The sequence below is a fragment of the Antechinus flavipes genome, chromosome 6, assembly GCF_016432865.1.
Source record: "Antechinus flavipes isolate AdamAnt ecotype Samford, QLD, Australia chromosome 6, AdamAnt_v2, whole genome shotgun sequence".
Classification (NCBI taxonomy): Eukaryota; Metazoa; Chordata; class Mammalia; order Dasyuromorphia; family Dasyuridae; genus Antechinus; species Antechinus flavipes.
In genome coordinates this window covers 195,636,937-195,641,703 of record NC_067403.1, presented here as the reverse complement: position 1 = coordinate 195,641,703, position 4,767 = coordinate 195,636,937, and positions in this window count along the sequence as shown.

Sequence of the window (4,767 nt, the reverse complement as noted above, 5' to 3'; positions counted from 1 at the left end):
TTGAGTGTATCAATGACTGGCAAAGGCTTTGGGTGTGACCTTTCCTAAGTTTACTTGAGTTTTAATAGGAGACACGGGGCCCCAACCCTAAGGTATATCTTTCTTTTAATGTTAAGAGGCTTTCAGACTAAAACACAGAAAGACCCGGATTAGGGGCCTACCCCAAATACTTACTGATATTTCCCCCCTCACCTTTAGTTTATCTGGAAAATGGTCATAATAATAGCACCTCTTTCCCAGCGTTGTTGTGGAGAGCAAATGGAATAACACAAAACACTTAGCATTTCTATAAAGCTTTAAAGAAGGCTAGTTATTATGAAATGCTAGCTGTTTCAGGCACTGTATCAGGCAAGGAGAGAGACCGCAGAGAAATGGGTTGTCAGAGCTGACCTTCTGTGCTTCTAGTCTGGAGCATAGGGTAACTATCAAGCTTCAGTTAGAACTGGAAGGGACCTTGGAGCCGGGACTTTTTATTTTAATAAATGTGGAAACTGAGGCCTGATTAAGTGCCTCATGTTATGCAGGTTGTAAGTGGCAGATCCAGAATTTCATTAGTGGGGTCTTAGAAAATCAATTCAAGTTATTTAACATTTATAAAGTGCTTCATAAATGTTACCTATTATAAAACATCAGGGTTCTTAGAAAATAGAATATTAATTCTGAGGGATTTTTGAGCCCAACTAGGCTGGAGAAATGAACCCAGAGAGGGAATGGCTCTTCTTCAGCTTCACATGGGGAGGTCAGTGGTTGGGTAGATGCTACCTGGAGCCATGAGAAGAATAAACAGGAGGGTCAAGTGTAAGATTCAGACCCAGGAGAAAGAGGCTAACTGGCCTCTGTTGATTTCTGGAAGAGACAGGGGACTTTGGCTCTGAAGGATGGGGAAGCCTTAACTAGAAGGAGAAGCTTAGTTCTATATAGTTCTATATAGTTCTATATATATATATAGTTCACATATATATATATGCACACACATACATATATAATATATGTAAATCCAATATAGGCATCCGTATTTATACAATTATCATGCTGCACAAGAAGAATCAGATCAAAAAGGAAAAAAAATGAGAAAGAAAATAAAATCAAAGCAAACAACAACAAAAGAAGTGAAAATGCTGTGTTGTGAACCACATTTAGTTCCCACAGTCCTCTCTCTGGGTATAGATGGCTCTCTCCATCACAAGATCATTGGAAGGGGTCTGAATTGTCTCATTGTTAAGAAGAGTCACATCCGTCAGAGTTGATGGTCATAGTCTTCTTGTTACCATGTTACCATCTCCTGGCCCTGCTCATTTCACTTAGCACCAGTTCATGTAAGTCTCTCCAAGCCTTTCTGAAATCATCCTGATGATCATCTCTTATAGAACAATAATATTCAATAATATTATAATATATGTAATATAATAATATAGAACAATAATATCCATAACATTCACAAACCATTGTTCAGCCATTCTCCAGCTGATGGGCATCCACTCGGTTCCAGTTTCTTACCACTACAAAGAGGGCTGCCATAGACATTTTTGTACATGTGGGTCCCTTTTGGGAAAAGTTCTTCACTCCAAAAACCTCTGTCCTTCTCTGGGGTTATTGGCACAGAATGAATCACCATGCAGTGATAGCCACCCCAAGATTATAGTTAAGAAGCCGGCTAAGAACCTATTTACAAAGACAGAGGGAAACATCCTTCACCCCCATTAGTCTTTTGATTAAATTTAATATTTTTATTCCCCCTCCAGTTACATGTAAAATAATTTTTTACATTTGTTTTTAAAACTTTGAGTTCCAGATTCTCTCTCTTCCTCCCTCCCCTCATCCCCCATCAAAAAGGCACATGTGAAATTATACAAAACATTTCTATAAAAGTCACATTGTGAAAGCAATCATATAATCATATAAATATAAAAATCATATAAATAGATTTGCTCCCCCCAAAAAAAAACTTAAAAAAAAGTTTTAAAAAAGTATGTTTCTATCTGTATTCAGGCACAATTTGTTCTTTCTGTAGGTACGGATAACATTTTTCATCATAAGTCCTTCAGAGTTGTCTTGGATCATTGTGTTGCTGATAATAGCAAAGTCATTCACAGCTGATCATCCCACAACACTGCTATTACTTTATACATATACATATACTTTGCACGAGCTTATGGAGGACTTTCGGGGTTTTTGGAGAGTATCATGCTCATCATTTCTTATAGAATTGTATTTCATCATAACCACATGCCACAGTTTTTTTAGTCATTCCCTCTCATGGGCATCCTCTCATTTTCCAATTCTTTGCCCCGAGAAAAGAGCTGATATAAATATTTTTGTAAGTACAGGTTCTTTGCATTTTTAAAAAAATCCATGCCTAGTAGTAGTATTGTTTTTTTTAAATTTTTATTTAATAATTACTTTATATTGACACTCGTTTCTGTTCCGATTTTTTTTTCCCTGCCTCCCTCCACCCCCTCCCCTAGATGGCAAGCAGTCCTTTATATGTTGGATATGTTGCAGTATATCCTAGATACAATATATGTGTGCAGAACCGAACAGTTCTCTTGTTGCATAGGGAGAATTGGATTCAGAAGGTATAAATAACCCGGGAAGAAAAACAAAAATGCAGATAGTTCACATTCGTTTCCCAGTGTTCTTTCTTTGGGTGTAGCTGCTTTTGTCCGTCATTTATCAATTGAAACTCAGGTCTCTTTGTCAAAGAAATCCCTAGTAGTAGTATTGTTAGGTCAAAGGGAATTCATGATTTTATAGCCCTTTGGGCCCAGTTTCAAATTGCTTTACAGAATAATTGAATTGGTTCACAATTCTACCAATAATGCATTAATGTCTCATTTTCCCCACATTCTCTCCAACATTTGTCATTTTCCTTTTATGGCCCATTAGCCAATCTAATATAAGGTAGTCTTAGAATTGTTTTAATTTGCATTTCTCCAATAAATAGTAGACTTTTTTCTTTTTTTTTTCCCCTGAGGCAATTGGGATTAAGTGACTTGCCCAAGGTCACACAGCTAGGAAGTGTCTGAGACCAGATTTGAACTCAGGTCCTCCCAACTTCAGGGTTGGTGCTCTATCCACTGCACCAACTAGCTGCCCTGAGTATTTTTTTTGTATGCCTATAAATAGCTTGATTAGTTTATCTGAAGACTGTTCTATTTTTTGGTCACTTATTAATTGGAAAATGACTCAGTTTCCTATATGTTTGAGAAATGAAGCCTTCATGAATCTGGTTTCAAAATTCTTTTCACAATTACTATTGCTAACTATCTCCTCTCCCCCCACCCCATTTATTCTATTCTCTCCCTCCTGTCACCTTATCCCTCCTCAAAAATCTTTTTACTTCTGACCACCTTTCCCCCCAATATGCCCTTCCTTCTATCACCTTCCCCCTTTCTCTTATCCCTTTTCCCTCTCATTAGTCTTAATGGCCTTTCTGAAAAGGATTACTGCCACTCAGTTAAAATATTTGCAAATTCATTTATCTAGAATGCCCTCCTTTTTCAAATGGTACATCACTGGCTCTAAATTTTCTCTGATTTCCCTCATCTCCAGTTATCGGTGATCTTTCCATTGTTTGTAAACCCCCATACCAATTAGTTTGTGCCCCTCTTAGGACTGGTCCTAAGAGACATTGAGATGTCTAGATAGAGTGTTGAGCAAGGAGTCAGGAAGATCTGAGTTGAAATCTAGTTTTATATACTTCTTAGCTGAGTGATCCTGAGCAAATCACTTGACCGCTGCCTCAGTTTCCTCAACTGTAAAATGGGGATGATAATAAATAGCACTTATTCCTCTCTCCCCTCCCCTGCCAGGGTTGTTGTGAAGATAAAATAAGATAACACGTGTAAAACACTTAGCAGAGTGCTTGACATGTAGCAAATACTTAATAAATGTGTCTTCTTCCTCCTTTAAAATTTTTTTTAAAAAATAAGCTTTTTATTTTCAAAATATATGCAAAATAGTTTTCAATGCTCATCCCTGAAAACCTTGTGTTCCAATTTTATTTCCTCCCTCCCTTCCCTTCTCCCCCCTTCCCCAGACAGCAAGTAATCCAATATTTCTTCTTCCTTTTTGCTTTTCAGGTCAAATCCATTGTTGCTCTTCCATCATTTCAGTCCCATCTGACTCTTCATGGCCCTGTTGAGAGTTTTCTTTTTTTTTCTTTTTTCTGGTTATACATGTAAATTAATTTTTAAAATACACATTTCTTTATGAATCATTGGGAGAGAAAAATTAGAACAAAAGGGAAAAACCATGAGAAGAAAAAAAAGAAAAAAGTGAACACAGCATGTGTTGATTTACATTCAATCTCCTAGTTCTCTTTCTGGATGCAGATGGCATTTTCTATCCAAAGTTTATTGGGATTCGCTTGGATCACTGAATCGTTGAGAAGAACCAGTCTTTCATAGCGGGTCATTGCACAATCTTTCTGTTACTGTGTAGGATATAGTCCTGGTCCTGCTTGTTTTGCTCAGCCTCAGTTCATGTTAATCTTCCCAGGCCTTTCTACAATCACCTTGTTCATCATTTTTAATAGAATGATAATATTCCATTACCTTCACATACCACAACTTGTTCAGCCATTCCCCAAAGAAAGGGCATCTGCTCATTTTCCAATTCTTTGGAAAGGGCTGTTACAAATAATGGTCTTTTCCCTTCTTTATGATTTCCTGAGATATAGATCCAGTAATGGCACTGGTGGATCAAAGGTATGCACAGTTTGATAACCCTTTGGTCATAAATCCAAATTGCTCTCCAGAATGATTG